Genomic DNA, 26,800 nt, shown 5'->3' on the forward strand with positions numbered 1-26,800 from the left:
GGGCGGTAGTGGTGATTAAAGTCTTCCCAGGTGGCTCAGTGGCAAAGAATCTGCCTGCAGTGCAGGAGATGAGGGTTTGATCCCTGAGTCAGGAAGATCCCCTGGATAAGGAAATGGCAGTCCACTCTGGTATTCTCGCCTGGAAAATCCCATGTGCAGAAAGAAGAGCCTGGTGAATCTAATTGATTCGCAAAAGAATCAAATACGACTTAGTGACTAAACAGCACTTGGTGATTAAAGGTGATTTCAGTATCCCCTGGAAGGTGATAAAATTTTTAAGTGGAGAAGTATTTTTTTGTATCACTTTGGTAATTAAAGTTTAACTTTTCAAGAGGAAAAGAATAACCTGTTTATATTTAGAAGTGAGTTTTTATAAAAATGGAAATACTCCAAAAGAAATTCTAGTAGGTAGAAAGAAATACAGACTGAGGGGGAAAAAAGAAAAGAAATTGGCCAAAAAAATAATCCACAATCAGTCCATTAAAAAAAAACAACAACAACTTTTGTCAATATTGGCACAATCTTACAAAACCAAACCCATGAGCACAGCACATGAGTAAAGATGAAATATGCAAATGTTCCCACATCTGAAATTTGGAATTTTGAAAAGGGTACACTGAGTTTCTGTTTACTTCCCAATCCTATTTATGTCTTTAAATGCTTCTGGAGCACTTAATCCCAGTGAAATCTAAGAATGTGCTTGAAAAATCCTTTCCTGTGTTAAAAGGAGGGTCAGAGAGGTGAAGTGACTTGCCCAAGGCCACCTAGCTCAGAAGGGGCAGAGCAAGTGCTCCAAAGTGCATACTTGGAATCCATATGGCTGGAACTTCATACCAGGGGAGTTCAGCCTTGGTGTGGGAGCCTGGCTAAGCCACCATGGCCATTTGCGGCTGCAGAGGCCTGGGAGATGAACCACTGGATTCTGTAGCATTACCCTGCTTCTCCCCTACTTAGACTGAGTCATTGGTTGTGTCTGCCTGACACACCCCATTCGGTCAAACACACTTTCTTTCATGGAAATAAATGACTATCTAGGGCAGAGGCTGAGCTTGTCTGGCTAAATTGAACACTTGTGTGGCTTGAACAAACCACTTGTTTCTCCCACCTGCTTGATGAGCCACTCAAATGATTGTCTGAACCCCATGCTTATAGGTCTGAAGCAGCCCTCAGCTTGACCCAGTCAGTCTGAAACCCAACTTTCATATCTGGGGGTAGTCTGCCAGCACCACGTCCCATCGTCACAGAAGATGGAAGCTTTGGCCACGTTCCTACAAAGACAGAGCTCAGTGTCTAGGATAATAACCCCCTAGGCTATAGGCCTCTGCAGTTGGAGCCCTCTTGGTAGATACAGCTTGTTTGCTTCTGGGAAAACTGCCCTTTTCTGTGGGCTTGATGGGGCTGTCAATCAAATGGCCCGGCCCAACTCTAGTTAAGTGCAGGCCTGGGACCCAAACTCAGCCAATCAGAAGCTCTTCTGGGACTTGGCATCTTCCAACTCTGATACAAGTTCTAAATGATGGTAAAATTCGCTGGTTCGTTCCTAAAACTACTTCACGTTTTGTCTTTTCTGAAGCTCGGCTTTTTAGCTTTTGTTTGACTTTTAAAAGTCAGATTTATTGAGTTGCAATTTATACAAGCATTCCATTTCGCCTTTTTGCGTATACAGTTCAATGAGCTGACAAACATGTACTGTCCTGTTACTACATCACAATTGTGACTTAGAACGTCTCCAACAGCCTCCAAATTTCCCTCCTGCCCTTTTCCTGGCAATTCTCTCCCCACTTCCTCTGGGCCTGGCAACCGCTAACTGATTACTGTTCCTATTTTTTGTCTTTTCTGGATGTCATGTAAGTGAAATCAGACAACAGATACCCTTTTGAGTCTGGTTTCTCTCATTTAACACAGTGCATTTGAGATTCATCCAATTGTTGCAAGTGCCCGCCATTCCTCCCTTTGTGTTGCTGAGTAGTAAGTATTCCATTGAATGAACACATCACAGTTTATTTCTACATTAACCAGTTGAAGGACATTTGAGTTGCTCTGGGTGATTATGGATAGAGCTGCTATAAATACAGAGCTACAGTTCTTTGTGTGGACATATATTTTCACTTCTTTTGTGTATCCTTCTAATTGATTTTTTTTTTTTTTTTTTTTTGGTAAACTGTTAAGCTCCCCTGAGTCTGTGTCTATCCATATAACCAAAGACTGAAACAGACATTTATCTTATTAAATTCTCCAAACGACTCTAAGGGATTTAGGGATTATTGTCCTCATTTTACTGGGGAAATCGAGGCTCAGAGAGCCTAAATAACCTGCGTTGAACCACAGAGCAAGGATTTGAATCCAAATCAAAGTCCTAAAGGGAGTCATAGCTGCCTTTCTAAATCCCTGGTCACCTTGGCGGGAGAACAGCTTCATAATGAGGGTTCTAACTCATATTGATTGGCTGACAGTCGGTAGAATAAATGCTTCACCCCTTTACTCCAACCTCAGTTTGTCCACTGGAGAAATGACAAGATTGGACCAACAATGAATTTCTGATGCTCCAGATTCACTGGTTTCAACACGCTATGACTATTAATAAGATAGAGCTGTCTGATAAACCATTCCTGGGAAATGGAGCTGGTGGGGGAGGGGAGCCCAGCACACCCCCCCACACACATCACCCCCCACAGATGGCTTCCTGAGCTTGCACCCTGCCTGGCTGACCCCCAGCAGAGCAATTTGCACTCTCTGCTTTCCTGGCCTGAGAAAAAAAAATACCCCTGTCACATTGGATTAACATCACCCCTCTCGCTGAGAATCTTCTCCTGGGTGCAGCCCCCTCTCTTTGTCAATATTTTCAGAATGTTCAGGTTTCTAAACAAGACCTGACAGGTTGACGGTTTTTTTTTTTTTTTAAGAATAAAACAAATCACCTTGAACACGGTCTGGAGGCTCAAATTAGATTAACCCTGTCCTTTCCCAAGTGGCAGTTGGGCTTTTGGCCTTGCTGGGGGATGGAGAGGTGAGAAGAGGGAAGAGGCTGATGCCTCAACCCACCTTCTTCCCAGATCCTCATCCTCCCTGGGTGGTACCCAGGCCTCTCCGGAAACCCAGAGGCAGAGCGATGGAGGCCTTCCAGGTACAACAGCCACATGCTGTTAGCTGGGAGCATGCCTGGTGAGCTAAAGGGGTGGCAGGGAGGCCAGCGTAGTGGGAGCGGAGTGAGCAGGAAGGGAACAAAAGTGGTGGATGGAAAGCACAGGTCCACACACAGGTCATGCATGTAACTTCGTGTTACATGTAACTTCACCTCAATTTTCTCACCCAAATAATGAGAGAGTGAGAGTTCCAGTCTCCCAGACTTGAGAATAAATGCGCTATTGCATGGGACAGCATAGGGCACAGCGGGAGCCACACAAGCCTTGGCTGTTTTAATGACTCGTTATTTTTAGGGGCTTCAAGTGCCATCTGTTCCCGCAGGTCAGCTCTGGGGTGTGGGTGAGAGGGGGATGCTAGCATCTTGTGCATCCACTGTGTGCTGGCCCTGTAGGGAGAAGCCTTCTGCATATACTTGCTCTTCATTGGTTTGTTTGCAGCCCCATCTGGCCCTACAAAGACCCTAAGTTGTCCTTCTCTTCCATAATTCTCTGTCTGCATGATGAATGGCTCCATCCCCCAATTGCCAGACGAGAAGAGTGAGGTTGTGAGAGGGCAACAAGGTTCACTGAGCACCCACGGTCACTGGGTGGACATTCCAGAGCTGGGGTGGACCCTGGGGCTGTTGGGTGGCTTCACACTTGGTCTGTCCCTTCCCTGTGGATCCCAGCTCCATCTTCTGACACATCCCTCCAGCTGAACACAGTGGACCACCTCCATGTGGCACCCCTTTTCAGCTGCCATCCAGCAGGCCTGGAAAAGGTGCATCTTTCTAGACCAGCAGCTCAGACCCACTGGGACTGCATTGCTGCAGTTTGGGCAAAGCATCTGTTGCGGTGCCCCGAGGAGGCAGAGGTCAGCAGGACTTTGACCTTCATCAGCCCTCCCTCCCAGGTTCACAGGGAGCAGCAAACACCAGCTCAGCCACCTCCCATTAAAGTCACCTTTTATTAAAGCCTTTCAGAGCCACACAGCCCCCCTCCGCCTTTTACTGGGGAGGGGGAAACTGATGCATTTGCCCAGGACCAGGTCTGCCCAGCTCTAAAACCCATGCTTTTTGCAAAATACCTTTCCCCTGTCAAAGGGCCAGTTCTCATGTGGAGAGCTCAAAGAAGAGGCTGGTGTCAGAGTCCAGGTGGGAGAGGATGGAAGCCCAGGCTAGGGAGAAGGTGGTGGGGCCCTGTTTGCACCTCCGTGCCTTTGTCTTCTATTCTTTGTGCTTGTCTGTTCTTCCCATCCTACTTCCAGGGCCACATGTGCTGATGATGGCTGCTACTGATTTGTCAGCATATGTGTGGCCATCATTCGCTCAGTGCTCACTCTGTTTGTGGACCTGTGCTTTCCATCCCCCACTCTGTTCCCTTCCTGCTCACGTGGCTGTCACCATGCTGGCCTCCCCACCACCCCTTTAGCTCACCAGGCATGCTCCCAGTTAAGAGTTTTTGCACTGGCTATTCCCTCTGCCTGACATGCTCTTCCCTGATGTGGAGACCTGGGCACAATGTGGGTGCCTGAGAAGGCTTTGCTACATCTGAATGGTGGGCTTGTAGGAAACTTAATGAAGGAAGGGGTAAAGATTTGGCCCCTACACATTGGTTGCTGCAAAAACTTGGAGATTACTTAAATCTCTTCTGTTTCAATTTCCTCCTTAGTTCTTAAGAGATGGACAGCGTCACTGAGGACGCTGATTCTTCACAGCTTGTGGGGACAGAGAGGTCATGTCCTGAGAAACAAACCAGTTTAGCCTTGTCATTATATAATTAGGGATCCTGAGGTCAAGAGAGGATTCATGTTGTTTTGAGACCCATAAAGCATTCGAGATAAAGCTGTGTTTTTTTTTTTAAAAAAGATTACCTATTGGATAATTTATTTATTGAGTACCTACTATATGGTGAATCATGAATAAGACACAGTTCCTGCCATTAAAGAATTCTCAAGTGAGTGGGAGAAATAGGCTAAAAGACACTCACTATGTAAACATTACTTCCCATATACTGTGTTCAGGATTGTGGTGGAGGAAAGCTTGGGGCCTGAGGGAACCCAGCTGGGAGAGAGACTCTTTCCATGTGGTAGATCAGGGCAGGCTTCATGAAAGAGGTAACACAATCTGGGTTTTGCAGTATGAGTAGGAGGTTGTCGGCAGATACCATGAAGAAGAGCATTTGCTGCAAAAGGAACCCATCTGTGCATATAGGGGCAAAGTCATAGGGGTGAGAAAGACTGTGGAGAATTCATGGGAATGGAATGTCAAATAGTGTGAGTGGGGTTTAGGGATGTTTGGAGGGAATGTTAAGGCTGGAAAGCATGGTGGGCCCCAGACCACAGCCAGCCTTCAATTCCAGGCTCAGCTTAGCCCATAGGGAGTCATGGGAAAGCTTTTAAACAGTGGAGTGGTATGATTAGGGCTGAGTTGGGGAAAGATAATGATCTAATCATTAACCATGGAATTTTAGAGCTTAAACTAAGTGATTGTCATGATCTCTGGACCTTATTTTAAAGATTAACAAATTGAGGTAAAAATGTGTTGCCCACAGTTGGCCAGGAGAAGCATTTTCTCCCACCTTGTCTCTGTAGGTGAGCTGATCCTGAGACTGGGACATTGGGGTGTGCTTGCATGGCCTGTGAGGTAAGCTGTTCCCAATAGGATGAGGTCCCATCCTTCTGTGACATCTCTCTCTCCATTTCTCTTCTTTGGTCCTGCCCTTCATGGTCTCCAAAGACAATGGTGCATATGGGAGCCCCCTTCTTACAAGTTCCTTCTCAGATGTGTGACCCTAACCATGTCCCTTCCCCTTGGGAGCTTCAGTTTTTCCATCTGGTTAACGGGTGTGATAAATGAAGAGATGGTGCTCGCTTCAGCAGCACATATATTAAAATTAAAATGATATAGAGGAGATTATCATGGCTCCTGAGCAAGGATGAAGCACAAAATTGTGAAGCATTCCATATTTTTAGATGTAGAAAACAAACTTATGGTTACCAATGGGGAATGGTGGGGGGCGGGGGTGATAAACTGGGAGACTGGGATTGGCATATATACACAATTATATATAAAATAGATAACTAATAGGAACCTACTGTATGGCACAGGGAACCTACTCAGTACTCTCTAATGACCTATATGGGAAAAGAATCTTAAAAAGAGAGGATTTATGTATTTCTATAACTGATTCACTTTGCTATACAGCAGAAACTAACATAACATTGTAAATCAACTGTACTCCAACAAAAATTAATCTAAAAAAATAAATGAAGTGATGGCTGGTGCTGACTATCAAACATTCTGGGACCTCCTCCAGCCCTCACTTCCTAAGGAGGAAGGAGGCCAGTCATGACCAGGTTTCCTGACCATGGCAAGAAGTGTGAGGCAGAAGGTTGCTGTTAGTTGGAAAAACTAGGAAAAGTTTGGAAAAACAACTTTTTAAAATAATTTACGTGATTAGTCCAAATGTGACTCTGGGATACACAGAGCCAACTGGATTCTCACTTTTCTCATTCAGGTCCCTATACTTCTTTTTTTTTAAATGAAAAAATTATTTATTTATTTGTTTTTGGCTGCACTGGGTCTTTGTTGCTGCCAAGGGCTTTCTCCAGTTGTGGCAAGCAGGGGCTACTCTTTAGTTGTGGTGTGAGAGCTTCTCATTGTGGTGTTTTCTCCTGTTGCAGAGCACAGGCTCTAGAACACAGGCTTAGTAGTTGTGGGGCATGGGCTTAGTTGCTTCACAGCATGTGGGATATTCCTGGACCAGGGATCAAATCGGTGTCCCCTGCATTGTAATTGTTAAGAAGGATTCTTAACCACTGCCACCAGGGAAGCCCTAATTTTGTCTTTAGTGTGATGTAAGCTACATAACATAAAACATACTATTCTAACCATATTTAACTGTACAGTTCAGAGGCACTAGTACATTCACTTTGTTGTGCTCCTCTTAATGTGAACTAAGACCTCAACAGCTGTGTAAGTGAAAGTGGTAAAAACCATCCACTGATGGACTTCTCATAATATCGAGGGACAGCCCTGGAGAAGTACAGATACCCCTCTTCTAGTTTCCCGAGACCTTACCTGGCTGAGTCCAGCTGGTAGCAGGGATGTCAGGTCTGCTTGCTGACTTGGCAAGCCAAAGCATTAATGGCTCCAGGACCTGTCGGGTGCATGGGAGGGGCAGGACTGAGTCATTGATCGAGTCCCTTAAGACCCTTGAACATGACTTCACTCTGGCACAGCCTCTGCAAAACTCAGGACTGGCTCCTGGGGAGATGGGCACATGGCTTTGGAACTCTGCCAATTTTAGCTGGAAGAAGCATACTATGTTAGAGTCAGGATTATCCTAAAAGCTCAGTTCTACCTTCCAGCTGCTTGAGAAAGATCCAGAAACCACTCAGGCAGAAAATAGAGGTGCAGTCACTTGGTCACCACATGTAGATTTTGGTCCACCTCTGTGTCAGACCCTGTGGGAGACAGAGAAATGAGGCAGGCATATTTCTTTTCTGCGGCTTTAGCAGAACATCTGTGATTTTTTTCCCCTTAATTGATATTAATGCATGTTCACTCTCCAAAACTTGTAAAATGCAGAAAAGCCAAAAGAGGAAAATAAAAGTCATTTCAAATATTATCTCTGGAGAGAATTATTAACATTTTGCTGTATTTCTTTCAGGCTGGTTATAGCATATTTAAGTATATGTGTATATGTGTGTGCTCAGTCACTCAGTCATGTCTGACTCTTTGTGACTGCATGAACTGTAGCCCACCAGGCTCTTCTGTCCGTGGAATTTCTCAGGCAAGAATACTGCAATGGGTTGCCTTTCCCTCCCCACAGGGGATCTTCCTAAACCAGGTATAGAAACTGAGTCTCCTGTATTTTAGGCAGATTCTTTACCTACATGTAAATAAATGTATATAAGTGTGCATTTCACTTCTTATTTTGGATTTAACTTCTAAAAATGGAATTACTTTTCATCATCCAACAAATGTTTATTGAGTACCTACTTTGTGCCAGCCAGTGGGATACACAGGAGGACAAAACGTATGTGGTTCCTAAAGTCGTGACAGGTGCTGATAAGTACTACTCTGACACCTGCCTTTTTTCGCTGTATGTCTGACATGTTTCAGGTCACAACAGGTATTTCTACAACAGAATTTCATAAAATAGATGAAGCCCACTTTATCAAACCCCTATTGTTGCACATTTAGTTTTTTCTCCATGTTTTCACTATTGCAAACAGTGGTCATCACTGCAGACATTTATTATAATTCATTTAGACATTCATTTCAACTCCTTTTGATGTTCCTTCCTAGACTCCCTTGCAGCTAAAGTTTGGAGACCTATTTGCTCATATCCATTGATGCACATGTGTGAAGCTCCAAAATCACTGTAGATGGTGACTGCAGCCATGAAATTAAAAGATGCTTGCTCCTTGGAAGAAAAGTTATGACCAATCAGACAGCATATTAAAAAGCAGAAACATTAATTACTTTGCCAACAAAGGTCCATCCAGTTAAAGCTATGGTTTTTTCAGTAGTCATATATGGATGTGAGAGTTGGACTATAAAGAAAGCTGAGCACCGAAGAATTAATGCTTTTGAACTGTGGTGTTGGAGAAGACTCTTGAGAGTCCCTTGGACTGCAAGGAGATCTAACCAGTCCATCCTAAAGGAAATCAGTCCTGAATATTCATTGGAAGGACTGATGTTGAAGCTGAAACTCCAATACTTTGGCCACCTGATGTGAAGAGCTGACTCACTGGAAAAGACCCTGATGCTGGGAAAGATAGAAGGCGGGAGGAGAAGGGGACGGCAGAGGATGAGATGGCTGGATGGCATCACCGACTCAATGGATATGAGTCTGAGTAAACTCCAGGAGTTGGCAATGGACAGGGTGGCCTGGTGTGCTACAGTCCATGGGGTTGCAAAGAGTCAGACACGACTGAGCGACTGAACTGAACTGTGAGATTCTAAAGGCAGAACAATGTCTAGGTTATCTTCCTGCTTTGGCTGTTTACCGCTGGTGGTGAAGGCGTTAAGATTTTCTACAGCCATGGTCTTAGTGTTGCCACCAGCTCATGGTGTCGAGAGGTGGTGAGGGGGCATCAGCACATCTGATCCCTAAATTAAAACTGAAGTGACAGTTTTTTTCCATTAAAAAAGTTTTGGCCATGCCACATGGCTTGTGGGATCTTAGTTCCCCAACCAGAGATTGAACCTGTGCCCCATGCAGTAGAAGTACAGAGTCTTAACCACTAGACGGCCAGGAAATTCCCCACAGCGACAAATTTCTGAAGACAACAGTTACGGCAACACTTCCAGGAAGTGGTAGAGGCAGCAGCTCCCACAGGTCAGCAGTACAGTGATAATTTATGAGAGTCACTCCTGGAAGCACATCCCACTCTCTAGGTCTTTCAATAATTTTGAAAGAACCCAACTTCCTTATTAAGTCTTCACTAGAAGTAGAAAATGTGGTTTCTGTTTCTTGCAACTGAACTCTGAATCATGCAAACTACTCTTTTCAGTCTGTTGGCAGTGATTGCCTTAGCATAAATTTCTAATCATGGAATCAAGGATCCATTTTTGGTTTAAATAGTTTTATTGAGATATAATTAATATACAATAAAACTCATCCATTTAGAGTGCACAGTTTAATGGCTTTTAATATATACAGAATAGTGCATCCATCATCACAATATAATACTAGAACATTTTTTCCCCCCCAAAAGAAGCTCCATACCCATTAGCAGTTATTCTTTACCCTCCTTCTCATCCCAGGCAACCACTAATCTACTTTTTGTCTCTATGGATTTGCCCGTTTTGGACCTTTCCTACAAACAGGATCATACAATATGTGATCTTTTTCACTGGGCTCTTTGACTCAGCATTATAATTTCAAAGTTTGTCCATGTTGTAGCATATATAGCATCAAAATTCTGTTGCTTTTTATTACCAGGTCATATTCCGTTAGTGGAGATACCATTTATCAGTTGATGGACAGTGGGGTTGTTTCTAGTTTTAAGTTATTGTGAAGAATGCAGCTGTGAACATTTGTGTGCATGTTTTTGTGTGGATGTATGTTTTAATTTCCTGGAAGAGGAAATGGAAACCCACTCCAGTATTCTTGCCTGGAGAACCCCATGGACAGAGAAGCTACAGTCCAAAGGGTCACAAGAATCAGACACAACTGAGTGACTGAGCACATGTTTTAATTTTTCTTGGTATAGACTTAGAAGTGGAATTGCTGAATTACACAATAACTCTTGTATAGTTTTTTGAGAGACTGCCAAAGTTGTAGCGCTATTTTACATTCCCATTAGCAACATCTGAATTTCTATTTTCTCCACATTCTCCCCAGCACTTAATATTGTCTCTTTGTTTATTATAAACACTCTAGAGGCTCTCATGGTTTTGATTTACATTTCCCTAGCACAGAGTTGGACATGACTGAAGCGACTTAGCAGCAGCAGCAGCAGCAGCAGTGACTAATGATACCAAACGTCTTCTTATGTGCTTATTGGGCACCTGTATATCTTCTTTGGAGAAATGTCTATTCAGATCCTCCTGTGTTGGCAGGTGGGTTCTTTACCACTAGCACCAACTGGGAAACCCATTCACATCCTTAGCCCATTTAAAAATTTTTTCATTATTTATATAGTTGTTAAGGTTATTTATATATTCTAGATACAAATCCCTTATACTACATGTGATTTGCAAATATGTTCTCCCATTATTGGGTTGTCTTTTTGATGAAATTGCAGCACAAAAGTTTGGTTTTGTTTATTTATTCTTATGTTTGGGGCTGTGCTGTGTCTTGCTTTGCACGGGCTTTCTCTAGTTATGGCGAGCAGGGCTCCTCTTCATTGTGGTGCTCAGGCTTCTCATCTCAGTGGCTTCTCTCGTTGCAGAGCACAGGCTGTAGGACATGCAGTAGTTGGGGTGCACAGGCTTAGTCGCTCCGAGGCATGTGGACTATTCCCAGACTGGGATCATGCCCTTGTTCTCTGTGTTGGCAGGCAGATTCTTATCTACTGCGCCACCGGGGAAGTCCCTGCAGCACAAAATTTTTAATTGTGAGGAAGCCTTATTTATCCTTTTTTTTTTTTTTTGCCATTTGTGATTTCGGTGTTATATCTAAAAAGGCTTTGCCCAACTCAAGGTCATGAAGGTTTATGCCAGTATTTTCTCCTAACAGCTTTATAGTTTTAACTCTTATGTTTAGATATATGATCCATTGAGTTAATTTTTATGTATGGTCTGCATGTGGATATCCAGTTGTCCAGCATCACTTTTTGAAGGATTTCTTTCCCCCACTGAATAGTCTTGGCATCCTTGTTGAAAATCAATTGACCATAAATGTAAGAGCTTATTTCTGGACGTTCAGTTCTCTTCTCTTGATCTATCTCTATGTTCTTAATGCCAGAAAACATTGTCTTGATTACTGTAGATTTGTAGTTAGTTTTGAAATGGGCAAGTGTGAATCCTCCAACTTAGTTCTTCTTTCTCAAGACTGTTTTCAGTATTTGGTGTCCCTTGCAATTTCGTGTGAAATTCAGGATCATCTTATCATCCTCTGCTAAATAAAAAAAGGCCAGCTGGAATTTTGATAGAGATTGCACTGAATCTATGGATCAATTTGGAGGGTATTGCCGTTTTAACAATATTAAGTGTTCCGGTCCATAAACATGGGATATCTCTCCATTTATTTAGATCTTCTTTCACTTCTTTCAACAGTGTTTTGTAGTTTTCAGTATACAAATCTTGTACATCTTCTGTTAAATGTACTCCTAAATACTTAATTCTTTTGATCTCTTGTAATTGTTTTCCTAATTTCATTTCATATTGTTCATTGCTAGGGTATAAAAATATAATAGATCTTTTTGTAATGATCTTGTATACTGCAACCTTGCTAGCCTCATTAGTTCTAATAATTTTCTAGTTAGTTAGTTCCTTTAGGATTTTCTCTATATAAAATTAGGTCTTCTACAAATAGATATAGTTTACTTCTTTCCAATCTGATGTCTTTTATTTTATTTTCTTAACTGATTGCTCTGGTTGGTATCTCCAGTACAATGTTGAGTAGAAATAGGAAGGAGAGATATGATTTTCTTGTTCCTGATCTTGGAGGGAAAACATCTAGTCTTCTACCAGTAAGTAGGAGGTTAGCTGTGAGTTTTTCATAGATGCCCTTTATCAAGATAAGGACTCACCCATTTTTTAAGACTCATTTTGTTACATGAATCATGTCCCTTTTACATGCCAATCATTTTCCTTCAGCTACTCTCTTGGCTACTACATTCCAATGACAACCTGGGTCACTATGAAAGTGTAGCCTCTAGGAATGACCAAAACTCTCCAAGTGATGACTAATCAGCAGAGAGAGCGAGAAAGAGAGAAACTGAATGAATCAACTCCCTTGATCTAGGTACAATATTCCCATGCATGCAGTTTAATGTAGAACTGGTTCTCTGGTGACTGTAACTTACTGTGGATTTCCTTATGAACTTCAGCTAAATTGGTGGCTCTCAACCCTGTCAGTCCAGAGACACTCCTCCCTTAATAGCTTTTTATTGACATAAAGCATTGTTATGTGTCAACCTGGCTGACCCACAGTATCTAAGTATTTAACCAAACATTCTAGATGTTTCTGTAAGGATATTTTTTAGATGAGATTAACAGTTAAATCAATAGACCTTGGACAAAGCAGATTATTCTCCATAACGTGGGTGCTGCTGCTACTGCTGCTGATTCACTTCAGTTGTGTCCGACTCTGTGCGACCCCATAGATGGCAGCCGACCAGGCTTCCCCGTCAGTTTTGTTTAATCAGTTGAAGCCTTTAATAGAAAACAACTGACCTTCCCCAAGAAAGAGAGAATTATAATTCTACCAGCAGATGGCCTTTGGACATGAATTGCAGCATCGGTTCTTCTCTGGGTCTGCAGTCTGCCAGCCTCCCCTGTAGACAAAGGACTTGCCAGCCTCCACAATTGTATGAATCAATTCCTTAAAATACTACCCCAAATTATATGCATACAAACATACATACATACATATATATATATGTATATATATATATTGGTTTTAGAAAAGGTAGAGGAACCAGAGATCAAATTGCCAACATCCGCTGAATCATCGAAAAAGCAAGAGAGTTCCAGAAAAACATCTATTTCTGCTTTATTGACTATGCCAAAGCCTCTTGTGTGGATCACAAGAAACTGTGGAAAATTCTGAAAGAGATGGGAATACCAGACCACCTGACCTGCTCTTGAGAAATCTGTATGCAGGTCAGGAAGCAACAGTTAGAACTGGACATGAAACAACAGACTGGTTCCAAATAGGAAAATAGTACCTCAAGGCTGTATATTGTCACCCTGCTTATTTAACTTATATGCAGAGTACATCATGAGAAATGCTGGACTGCAAGAAACACAAGCTGGAATCAAGATTGCCAGGAGAAATATCAATAACCTCAGATATGCAGATGACACCACCCTTATGGCAGAAAATGAAGAGAAACTAAAAAGCCTCTTGATGAAAGTGAAAGTGGAGAGTGAAAAAGTTGGCTTAAAGCTCAACATTCAGAAAACGAAGATCATGGCATCCGGTCCCATCACTTCATGGGAAATGGATGGGGAAACAGTGGAAACAGTGTCAGACTTTATTTTTTTGGGCTCCAAAATCACTGCAGATGGTGACTGCAGCCATGAAATTAAAAGATGCTTACTCCTTGGAAGGAAAGTTATGTCCAAACTAGATAGCATATTCAAAAGCAGAGACATTACTTTGCCAACAAAGGTCCGTGTAGTCAAGGCTATGGTTTTTCCTGTGGTCATGTATGGATGTGAGAGTTGGACTGTGAACAAGGATGAGCGCCGAAGAATTGATGCTTTTGAACTGTGGTGTTGGAGAAGACGCTTGAGAGTCCCTTGGACTGCAAGGAGATCCAACCAGTCCATTCTGAAGGAGATCAGCCCTGGGATTTCTTTAGAAGGAATGATGCTAAAGCTGAAACTCCAGTACTTTGGCCACCTCATATAAAGAGTTGACTCATTGGAAAAGACTCTGATGCTGGGAGGGGTTGGGGGCAGGAGGAGAAGGGGACGACAGAGGATGAGATGGCTGGGTGGTATCACTGACTCGATGGACATGAGTCTGAGTGAACTCTGGGAGTTGGTGATGGACAGGTAGGCCTGGTGTTCTGTGATTCATGGGGTCACAAAGAGTCAGACACGACTGAACGACTGAACTGAACTGAACTGAACTGATACATGTATTTATATATCCTGTTGGTTCTCTTTCTCTGGAAAATTCTTAATACAAGCATATACACAGAAAGTGGACATAAAGGCTTGATGAATTTTCACAAACTGAACACGACAGATGAAAACACAGGACACAACCATCGTCCTCCCTGTGCTTCCATCCAATCACTGACTCCCCAGAGGTAACCATTATTCTGACTTTTAATAGCATAGATTAATCCATACTAATATATATGGTATACTGACTTCTAATAGCATCAGATAGGGCTGGTTTGAGGACTTTATAGAAATAGCCTTTGCTCAGGACAATCCCTGTTGTGTCTGGCTTCTCTCATCCAGTTTTTAGTTAAGATTCATCTGCATTGTTGTCTGTTCTTGTAAAGAGCTTGTTGTTTTTGCTCGGGAGGATTCCATTGTGTGGCTCACCTCAGTTTATGTATCCATCCAGCTCTGATAGATATTCCATTGTTTCTAGTTTGGGGTTATTAGGAATGAGTCATTAGCAACATTCTTACACATGTTTATCAGTGAAAACTTGTAACAATTCTAGTCCCCTATAAACCCAAAACTGTAATTGCTAAAGCCCCTTTTTCATAGCAAATATCTTATGCTTCCTTGCATTTTGTTTTCCAAAATGAAATTCATGAAGGATAATCTACATAAACATGTATATGTCAATAGAATGCCTAGTCTGCAATATAAAGGAGGTATAAAAGGGAAGTCATTTACAATAAAATTATGTGTAACTCCATATGTTCTTGGGAACATCCACCCAAAAAGACATAATAACCCATACCTACTCATAATGAATAAGTTTGGATTCCAAGGACATTACAGATCAGACGCCATGATACATAAGCAGTGCAGGAAAATGACAGGGCAGGAGGCGCAGGTGAAAATTAAAATCAAAACAGTTGTTAGAGCAAGACACAACAGACACAACTCATTTGTGTAAGATAAGAGAAAGAGACATAACCTTCATTGGAGTAAGGAGAACACGCCAAGACAGGTAGAGGAAAGGAAGGTGAGCATTTGAGTGTGAAAGTGTTAGTCACTCAGTCGTGTCCGACTCTGTGACACCATGGACTGTAGCCTGCCAGGATCCTCTGTCCATGGAATTCTCTAGGCAAGAATACTGGAGTGTGTTGCCATTCCCTTCTCCAGGGGATCTTTCCAACCCAGGGATCGAACCTGAGTCTCCTATGTTACAGGCAGATTCTTTACCGTCTGAGCCACAAGGGAAGCCGAGTGTAGTGATAAATAATTTCTGTTTTATGGCCACCTGATGTGAAGAACTGACTCATTTGAAAAGACCCTGATGCTGGGAAAGATTGAGGGCGGGAGGAGAAGGGGACGACAGAAGATGAGATGGTTGGATGGCATCACCGACTCAATGGACATGAGTTTGAGTAAATTCCGGGAGTTGGTGATGGACAGGGAGGCCTGGCGTGCTGCAGTCCATAGGGTCGCAAAGAGTCAGACACGACTGAGCAACTGAACTGAACTGACTGCTGGTACAGGACAGGGGAATGGTGTGGCCACACAGAAAACACATCTTTAGAATCCCATTCCTCAACAGACAGGTGCATTCTGCCTTCAGGACTTTAAAAGAAAAAAGTCCTTTGCTACAGCATCCCTCATTAGGGATTAGCAGGTGGATCACAAAAAGAAGTTTTCCAATCAATGCTGTCAAGAAACCTCGTGGTGCTTCCATGAAGACAGTTTCTGAGTAAGATTGAAAAATGATAGGTAACCTCCGAGTAAATCATCTCAATGTTAAATTTTTACAACATAAATTCAAAGCAACCATCCTTAAAGGAACTCAGATTTCGTGCATCTCTAATTTATTAATATTTGGCTCTAAACCCGTAAAAAAAAAGGATTATGTGTACATAATGGATTATGAGTTACATATCTCTTCTATTAAATATTTACAGTTGGTTTCACTTTTTTTTGCAGTAACATCATCCATGCCTTGGAACCTTTTCCTCTCAATAGGTAATCAGTGATGGTCTAATACATTGACCAGACAGACTGCAGAAAGAGAAAATTATTCAATAATTGAATTAATGTCTTTATTCCATTTATGCTTTCCTGTCAATAACAACCTTCTCCTAAGTCATTGAGTTTTTCATGTGACAGCTCATGAAAAGCTTTCAGTATTGTAATGCACTAAAGCTTGGCCTATTTATATTTGTCTTGAGTTTTCACTGGATGGGTGTTTGAAATTTGTGAAGGATGCAGGGCAATTTCCAACAGGCTGAGCCTGTTTCATGCATAGTGAGATGCCCAGAATCCCTGGTCCTTGTCCCTAAATGTCACTAGGGCCCCCAGTTGTGTGTGACAGCCCAAAATGACCCTGTGAGTATGTTAAATGCCCCGCTAAAGAACTACTGACTTAAATTGACTTCATCGCAATTTTGTCTTCATCCCAAACGCATTTGTTGGCATTTGGGTTCAAGTACAGGAGTTGATACTCACTCTTATTATATTTCATCTTCGTATAGTCGGCCCATTGTTCCTGTTGATCAAAGTCTTTGGACTCTCTGATTCTGAAACCCAGCGTCCTGCTGCCCCTCCCCCTTCCCAGACACCCTGGAAAGGGCCATCTTTCCACCTTAAAATGATGGATAGACAGTCGAACAGGATGGAGCTGGGACAGAACCCTATGACAGTCCATTTTAGACTTTTGCTCAGGCCAGCGGGGAGCTGACATCTGATATTTTCTGGCTGCTGGTTATTTGTTGGTCTCATAGGATGCAGCCCACTTTGCATCAGCTTGTTCTTAAGTAGAATGCTTAAATGCTGGAACTTCATTAAGAGCAGAAGGAGCACAAGTGAGAACAGAAAACTGACTTGCCCAAGGTCATTCGGCAACTGATAGTCCCAGCTGGGGTACAGCCGGTTGCCCCAGAACTGACCCACTCCAGGCTCCAGGAGATTTACATTCCTCTGATGGCTACTCAGAAGCCGAGGGTGGACCATGCACTGCTCCGAGCTGGCCTAAAAAGGGGTGGAATCCAGGGGCCTCTCCCAGCCAAGGGCAAAGTGTCCACAAGTCTATTTTGGCATCTGGCTTGTCTCTGGAGGATGGGCAGGGAGCCAGCACTCCATGGAGCGTGTGGGATGAGTGCTCACGAGATTAGACACCAGCAGCTGCCTTCTCAGGCATCCAGGACAGACTGGCGGACACAGCCCTGCGACGGGTGGCCCAAGCAGCATCGCCATCCTTCAGCCCTCTCTTTCCCTTTCTGTAAAGTGAAAGCTATTTGTCCTCCCTTGCTCACCTCCCAGGGGTATTGTAAGGAGGACCAGCCAGCAAGGAGGACCTTCTAGAACATTCCAAAGACATTGTCTTTTACTCTGGATGAGATGAGAGACAATGAAGGTATTTGAGCAGACAAGTGATTTGACTTAGGTTTTAACAGGGTGTTCTGGATTCTGTGTGTGGGAGGAGCGGCTGCATGAGAGGACTGCCTCAGTCATCCAGGTGAGCGATGACGTTGGCAGTTGGGCAGGTGGTGATATCTGTGGATATATCTCTTTTTATTTTTGGCTGTGCCATGCAGCTTGCAGGGTCATAGTTCCCCCAACCAGGGACTGAACCTGCTTCCCTGCAATGGAAGCACAGAGTACTAACCACTAAAGAACTGGAGAAGTCCTTATTTGGATGTATCTTGAAGTAGTGCCAATAAGATTTGCTAACAGATTGAGAGACAAGCATCAAAGATGATTCCAAGTGGGACTTCCCTGGCAGTCCCATGGTTAAGACTCTGCATTTCCACTGCAGAGGACATGGGTTCAATCCCTGGTCTGGGATCTAGGATCTCGCATGCCATGTGGGGCAGCCAAAAAGAAAAAGAAAATTATCACAATAATTTTGACCTAAGGAAGGAGGCAGTTGTTACTGTCTACAATGGGATGGCTGTGGGAGGAGCTGGACTGGTAGCCTAGAGCAAAAGTTTGGTTTGGGACCTGGGAAGTTTGAGTTGCCTCAAGTGGAAACATCAAGTTGATCGTCTTTGAATAAATAACCCCTGCTGTCTCTCCCAGAGAAGCACTTGACTCCTACGGCATGCACTTGAATTGGTGATGATATCTTCATAGAAAATTGGCATCTGGGACTTCCCTGGTGGTCCAGTGGTTAGGGTTATGTGCTTCCACTGTTCAATCCTTGGTCGGGGAACTAAGATCCCACGTGGGACGCTATGCTGTCCAAAAAAAAAAATCAGTGTCTGTATCTGGAATATCCATCCCTCCCCCCCTTGATTGTTTTCTTTCTTTACTTGGCTCCTAAATACACGGGCCTCATCTCCCACCTGTTTCTCTTTGTGCCTCAGGTCCAGCCCCGCTCGATGGTATCTGCTTTCTTTCTGAAATGTCCAGCGTGAGTTCTAAATACTCGAGGGTGGCCTGTATCTAACATCATGGGCTTCCTTGGTGGTTCAGATGGTAAAGAATCTGCCTGCAATGTGGGAAACCTGGATTTGATCCCTGAGTCAGGAAGATCTCCCGGAAAAGGAAACGGCAACCCACTCCAGTATTCTTGCCTGGGAAATCCCACAGACAGAGGAGCCTGGCGGGCCACAGTCCATGGCTTCACAAAAGAGTTGGACACAACTGAGTGACTAACACTTAACACATCCCAACCCTACCCTCTCTGGTGTGTGGACATCCACTCAGTTGTCGTCACGTGATATGGTAACAGTTGCTGCTGCTGTTGTTGTCTAGTCCTTAAGTCGTGTCTGACTCTTTTGCGACCCCATGAACTGTAGCCTGCCAGGTTCCTCTGTTCATGGAATTTCCCAGAAAAGAATACTGGAGTGGGTTACCATTTCCTCCACCAGGGGTTCTTCCTGACCCAGGGATCTAATCTGCATCTCCTGTATTGGCAGGTGGATACTTTACCACTGTGGGAAAGTCCCAGGGTAACAGACAGACACTTTATTTAAGTGGGTTGTGGATGTGAAAGAGCTCTGGAACCCATTCCTGCTGCTAAAAGGTGAGAAGTTGTTAGTGAGCTGCTGAGTCTGTTTCCTCATCCATAAAGTGAGCAGAAGGTCCTTTCTGCGTGGAAAGGAAGATATTCAGGGTGAGGCTTAGAACTGTGTCTTCCTGCCACTGACTCAGAGTCCAATGGGCTTTTGAGTTGGGTTTCTGAGATTTAGCCTCAACCCATCAGTTGCACTGGAAGCAATTCTCAAGACCAGATGGTTCTAGCTCCCAGCCTCCAAGAAATCCAGAACTCACAACTGGGCAATGGCTTTCCTATGTCACCCAGCAACACAGGGTAGAATTGGCACCCCGGCGCTCCCGACCCCAGTCCAGGTCATCGCCCTCACCCCCACCTACCCCTACAACATGCACACACCCTCAGGGTCTCTTAACCTACAGTAAAGTGCTCCATCCTCCCAGTCCTCCACCTTCTCCATGTTCTGCCTTGCCCGGGAGTCTCCCTCTGTTCTCTTCTCTCCCTCCTGGGACACTCTCCCTGTCTGTCCTGCTGCTCATCTCTTTGGCATTGCTCAGGCCCCCATGAACTAGACTTTCAAGAAAGGGTCTGGACTTTGGGTCTCCCACAGGTCTCTGAACCTAAGTACAAACTTATTATAGAGCCTTGGCTGTGTGCCAAGTGAGTATACTATCACTTATCCAAGCTTCTTAGCAACTCCAAGACATGGACACTGTTCTTAGTCCCATTTTAAAGATGGGTAAACTGAGGCCCAGCAAAGTTAGAAGGCAGAGCTAGGATTTGCAAAAGCAGCCATCAGGCTTTTCACCAACATGCTATACTTTTCCAGAGATCTCACCCTGGTCAAGCCCTATGGTCACTGCTACAGGCAGACCCCTTGGCCCTCACAGCTACTAGTCTCTGGCCTAAGAGAACCAGGCTCCTGAAGGTGGCCTCCAGGGAAGATACGTCGAGGCTGAAAAGCAGGAAATGCCAAAGTGGAGCCTGGCCAGGCCAGGGTCGCCCCCTGGTAACTCCCGCCCCAGCTGAGGCTTGGCTGTGCCAGGGACTGGGCTGAGCCCTGAGGCTAAGGAGGAGCCTCCCCCAGGGAAGTCCAGGCACTGAAAAACAAGCCTCCTCCCTCTCTGCCAGCTCAGCTTGCCCAGCCCTGCTGGGGGCCTGGTGGCAAGGCCACCCTCCCCGGGGCTGAGGCTGTGCTTGGCAGGACGTTCAGCCCCAAGAGTTTGAGGCTCCCAGCCCTGCCTTGAACTCTGGCTTCCTCTTCTGAAAACAGACTCCTGTTGTCTCCCTAGACATGTCTTGGCCCTTCATTTTCCTCCGGGCCAAGGGACAGGGAGAGGAGACCCCGAAGGCCCACACAGACTTCTAAGATGCCCATTTATCCACTGGGGAGACTGAGGCAGCGAGTGTGGATGTGACTTACCCAAGGTCAGTGAGCCAGCAAAGTAGACATGTGTCGGACTCTCGAGCCCAGCTCTCTACACAGCCCAGGGCCTCCCCGAGGAGGCAGGAAGAACCTGGGTTGGGTGGGGGGCAGCATGTGTGTGAAATCCCCAAAGGGAAGGGCATCAGTAGCTCCCCCAGGACCTGCCAAATGCTCCCATGATGCCAAGGCCCACAATTTCCCGGTCATGAGAGAGTTAAGACAGGGCCCCTTGGGACTGAAACCACTTCCTTAGAAAAGAACAAACCATCATGAAATGAAACCCCAAACCAGAAAACCTCACAATGAGCAGTTGGATCCACTGCTGATCCCGACCTTTGAGCTACATACTTACGTGATAAATCCAGGAGTGGCTTGATGTCTTCATTCATTCATTTACCAAACAGTTGTTCGACCACCTACTGTATTCCAAACCCTATGCTGGGCATTTGGGATTCATTGATGAGCAAACCAGTTCCAGTTCTCCTGGAGGCAGACTAGAAAAGAGGCAGTTACCAAAAGGCACATATGTGGCCAGCTCTATGTTGGATCAGGAACAGGAGACTCTGAGTCAGTGCCCAGAGAAATCACCAAACCTTACCTGGGGGAATAGCATGGTCAGGGAAGGCTTCCAGCAGGAGGTGACATTGGAGCTGGGCTTTGAAGGATGTGTAGGAGTTTGCTGGGCAGGCATAGGAAAACAGCAGGTTCAAAGGCCTGGAGGAGTGGGAGAGTGCAGCTTCTTTAAATAACAGCCAGAAAGCCGGTCATCCTAAAGTAAGGCTTGGGGAAACCATGCAGATCCCTGATGCTTTTGTCTCTGAGTACCCTGACACCTGCTCTGACCCAGACAAGGGACAAGAGGATGCTGTGCATATGCCAGGGTCAGGACCAAGGACACTCAGCAGAGATTGGAAGTTGAAAGCTGGTCAGTTTCTTCCAGGCTCTTCCAACTCCCTCCCAGACACAAGAAATGCGGCTTCTGGCAGCCTGAGGCAGCCCAGGACAGAGACCCAGGTAATGGCTGTGGAAATGAGCGTGGACCAGAAGCTGGTGTGCAGGAAGCAGAAAAGGGATCTGAGGATGTGGGCAGAGCATATCCTGAGAGTTTCTGAGCTACCATCCCAGCCTCTGGGCCAGTCCCTGTGGGCTCCTTGTCACCTACAAAATGCTCCTGCTCTGTCCACACCTCTGCACGTGCTGTGTGCGTTCAATCAACCAACAGTCATCGAATCCCTGTGACACAACCACTGTGTGTTAGGCTCTGGCAACAGGGATGACTGGAACAGCCTGCATGGTCCCTGCCCTGTTGGAGGTTAGAGCCTGGCTGGGGACGCAAATGTCAGATTGTCACTGAAGAGATGTGGACCTGGAAAGGAGAGAGTGTTACTCTCTGAGAACAGAGGAATTTGACCTAAACCAAGGGTATCAAGGAGGGCTTCCTGGAGGAAGGGATGCCTAAGGAGGATCTGAAGGAGGAAGGGGCACAATACAGGCAGTGGGATCAGAGCCTTTCCTCCTGGGAGATGGGTCTTGTTCAGGACATTTGAACAAGCCGGTTCCCTGGGCTGAGCCTCAGTTTCCTCATCTGCACAATGGTGCAGAGGAGGCTTGAATTTCCAGCTCTGATCCCTGGCTCAAAACATCACTGAGCAGTGAGAGAACAGCAGCTTTCTCAGGACTCTCGATGAGCTCTCACTCTGCGACCCACGCCTTCCTCCTTGTGACCTCTGTGCTTATCAGTTTGACTGCTGAATTCTGCCACATATGACGCTTAGGGTTGTGAAACAACTGCCCATTTCCCCCAAAGGCTGCCAGTTCAGACTCCCTGGGCTCAGACCTAGACAGCTATGCTTGTTTGCCCAGGAAATGTCAGTCTCCAGGGGATGCTGACCTGGGGTCATTGCTTCAAGGGCTCTTTCAGAAACAGCTCCATTTCTGGAGAAAGCCTGACCTCAGGGATAGCAAACCTGGGTCCTGGACTCAGAGTTGACAGTGCCTTGGACAGCTAGTGGCTGTATAGTCATCACATCTTATCCTTTTAGGGCTTTTAAACCTTCACTGTGTATTCATGAATTTCACAAATATTTACTGTGTACCTACTATGTGCCAGACACTGTTCTAGGCATTTAAAGAGACAGCAGTAGACAAAAACCAAGCAGGAAAAGAAAAACAAAACCCTTGCCTTTGTGAAGTTCACATTCTGTAAATGAGTTGACAAAAAAATGTACCACAATGTCGAGTGGTTAACAAGTGCTTTGCAGAAAAATTCAAAAAGAATAGAAGCTACTAAATAAGACAAGGAGGTCAAGGAAGAATTCCCTGAGGAGGCAAGAACTGAATAAAGCAAGAGTGGGAACTGTGGCTATCTGGAGAAAGGGTACCACACAGAGGAGAAGGCACGTGCCAAGGTCCGAAGGCAGGGATGAATCAGGAAGAGCAAGAAGTAGTGTGATGGGAGTCCAGTGATGGAGATGGAGAGTGTTAAACATCAGAGTTGCATTTGGGAGTACGCTTTGTCAGGGTGAGAGTGTATGTATGTTTATGTGACAGAGAGAAAGAAAGAGAGACAGAGACACAGGGAAAGAGAAACCTAGAGACTCACATTCCTCTGTCTTTCTTTCACCTCCCCCTCCTCATCTTGACATTTCAAGATTACGGGGGGTGGGGAGGAAGACAGATGATTAAATGATTTAAATGTGCAAGTAAAATAACAATTCAGTGAGCACATTATGCAAATCTATGCAATTAACATCACAAATGAGGTGAAGCCACTGGGGCCAGAAGAACTAATTTCTCTGGGGGCTCCAGCTCCATTCGTGCCCCTCCCCTTCATCCAGAAACTTGTCTGGGTGGAAGGGAGGTGCTCACAAGACTGAGCTCACAGGCTTGTAGGCTACAGGCTCATAGACTGAGGGTCTTTACCTTCCTTACTTCCTGCATCCTTCCTGCACCTATCAGAGGCAGGAACAGATAATTGCTCTCCTTTGTTAAAGAAAAAAGTAAGGTCTGGAGAGGAGGAGGAGATTAGCACCCAGGTCTCTTGGGGTTAAATTTTCAGTTGAAAGTTTTCCATTTCATCCCTTGGGGAGGTTTGAGTTTCTGGGAGGGGCAGCAGCTTTCTCAGGGCTTTAAGGAAAGCTAACTGTCAGCTGGGAGGGATTGAGGGCAGGAGGAGAAGGGGACAACAGAGGATGAGATGGCTGGATGGCATCACCGACTCGATGGACATGAGTTTGAGTAAACTCCGGGAGTTGGTGATGGACAGGGAGACCTGGCGTGCTGTGATTCATGGGGTCCCAAAGAGTCGGACACGACTGAGCGACTGAACTGAACTGAACTGAACTTTCAGTAAAGGACCAGTTACTAACTGTTTCAGGCTTTGTGGGCCATACTTAATTGTGCCCTTGCCGGGTTAAAGCGGCCAAAGGAGATATGTAAATAAATGGGCATGGCTATGTGATAACAAAGCTTTATTTACAAAAAACAGACATTGGGCCAAACCCACAGCTGTCCTTTGCAGTTGCTTTAAGAGATGTGGTTTAATCAGAGCTCCCCTGCAGCAGGGCAGCTAGCCACTGAGGTCTGTGGTACCCTAGGCAAGTCCCTGATCCTCCTGAACCCATCTCTCCATCTGAATAAGGACAGGATATTCTGGGAAAGGTTCTGGGTGAGGTTCAGCAAGGGGGATGAGACCCACACCATGGGGGAGGGCTCAGGATGTTGGGTGGGGCAACCCCTAGCAGGGCCAGTATTCCCGTACTATCTTAGCATCACAAACCACCCAAAACTTCGTGGTCGAAGACAAGTGTTTTATGATACTTCCTGGTTCTGTGGGCCAGGAATTTGGACATGGCACAATTAGGGACAGTTTGTCCTGACCCATGTTATCAACTGGAAGTGCTTGGAGGGTGATTCAGTGGCTGGAGGCTGGAATCACATGGAAGCAACCTCACTCACAGGTCTGGAGACTGATGCCAACTGTCAGCTAGGAGCTCAGTGGGGGCGGTCACCAAAACCCCTACATAGGGCCCCGCCTGGTGGTCCCCTTCTAGCTGGATAGTTTGGGGCTGCCTTGTAGCCTGGTGGCTGCATTCCCAGATGTTAGCAAGACAGTGATAAAGAAAAGTGAAAGTGAAGTTGCTCAGTCGTGTCCGACTCTGCGACCCCATGGACTGTTGTTTACCAGGCTTGTCTGTCCATGGGATTTTCCAGGCAAGAATACTGGAGTGGGTTGCCATTTCCTTCTCCAGGAGCTCTTCCCAACCCAGGGACTGAACCCAGGTCTCCCGCATTGTAGGCAGACGCTTTACCGTCTGAGCCACCAGGGAAGTACAGTGATAAGGAAAGGATGTGGTTAAACCAGACTATGTCATATTTTGCAGAAGCAGAATAGCAGGCAATAAGAGAAAGTGTAGGAACTTCCTTGGCAATCCAATTGTTAAAACTTCGCCTTCCAATGCAGGGGGTGCCAGTTTGATCCCTGGTCAGGGAGATAAGATCCCACATACCTCATGGCCAAAAAACCCGAAACAAAACATAAAACAAAAACAATATTGTAACAAATCCAATAAGGACTTTAAAAATGGTCCACTTTAAAAAAAAATCTTACCAAAAAAAAAAAAAGAGAGAGAGAGAGAGAGAAAGTGTTATATGCCCTGAATAAACTCAAGAACCAGAGTGTGAATTTCAGAACCCCTCTGTGTTCTCTTTACTGATGATTGTGAGAAAGGTAAACGATAGCCTCCTATAGGTCTTCACGTGGAAACAAAGAATAGGTTTCAGTAGTTAGTGTTGGTTGCTCAGTCATGTCTGACTCTACGTGACCCCAAGGACTGTAGCCCACCAGGCTTCTCTATCCATGGGATTTCCCAAGCAAGAACATTGGAGTGCGTTGCCATTTCCTTCTCCAGAGGATCTTCCTAACCCAGAGATTGAACCTGATCTTCTGCAAAAAAAAAAAAAAAAGAATGCAGGAACAAACAACTGTGATCAGGCAAAAGAAATAACTTCAGCAAAGATAAAAAATCAATCATAGGGTTTCCCTGGTGACTCAGTGGTAAAGAATCTGCCTGCCAGGGCAGAAGACACGGGTTCTATCCCTGATCCAGGAAGATCCCACATACCTCAGAGTAGCTAAGCCCGTTGGCCACCACTATTAAGCCTGTGCTCTAAAGCCCAGAAGCCACAACTACTGAGCCCATGAGCCCACCCTCTGAAACAAGAGAAGCCACCACAAGGAGAAGCCTGCACATTGCAACTAGAGAAAAGTCCAGGCAGCAATAAAGACTCAGCACAGCCCAAAATAAATAAATAAAATTATTTTAAAAAATCAATCACAAAGACTCCTGGTTCTGTTTCAAAGGTAGAGATCAGCCTGAAGCACATTTTTGAGTTGTGTTGCAGGCTCCAACCCCCCTTGAGCACTCATCCACCAGACTAACCGGAGCCTAAGGAATGATGATACTGACTTTTGCTGACCCTGGTGACTTCATTCAACTAACTGCCTGGATTTTGACAACCTAGAGTGAGCTTTGCATCATTCTAATGCTAAAATCTCCAGCCCAAGGGTGGGGATTACCACCATTTTTTGAACATGCAGTGTGTGTTTGAGCATGTTGTCATACCGCGCAAGCGGGTCTCAAACTCCACCTGTGTGGAAGGTCACACTTGCCTTTCCATGAATACGCTTGCAGCCTTAGCTTAAAAGTTCCCTAATCTTGCTGTTTGGGAGATAATACTTTGAGAGCTAACTCCTTGTCCCCTTACTTGTCACAAGTGCTTCTGCTTTAATGAAAGTACTTGGTGTGTACTTTCCATTGGCTAAGCACCCTAAGCGATAGACCCACTGCATCCATTAAAAATGGCTGCCCTGGCTTTTTGTTGCAGAGCACAGGCTTTAGACCACAAAGGCTCAGTAACTGTGGCCCTCGCTGACTTCTCTAGTTGTGGTCGTTGTCTTAGTTGCGTCTCGACAGGTGGGATCTTAGTTCCCCAACCAGGGATCAAACCTGCTTCC

At 45.0% G+C, this 26,800-nt stretch overlaps 1 non-coding gene across 1 annotated transcript; it reads left to right on the forward strand.

Annotated features, from left to right (window-relative positions):
• Positions 1-5,987: 5,987 nt before the first annotated feature.
• On the forward strand, positions 5,988-6,094 carry LOC129626319 (U6 spliceosomal RNA). Its single transcript, XR_008701923.1, has one exon. It is a non-coding gene; the product is annotated as a U6 spliceosomal RNA (small nuclear RNA).
• Positions 6,095-26,800: the final 20,706 nt, after the last annotated feature.

Source organism: Bubalus kerabau, chromosome 13 (genome assembly GCF_029407905.1).
Source record: "Bubalus kerabau isolate K-KA32 ecotype Philippines breed swamp buffalo chromosome 13, PCC_UOA_SB_1v2, whole genome shotgun sequence".
NCBI lineage: Eukaryota > Metazoa > Chordata > Mammalia > Artiodactyla > Bovidae > Bubalus > Bubalus kerabau.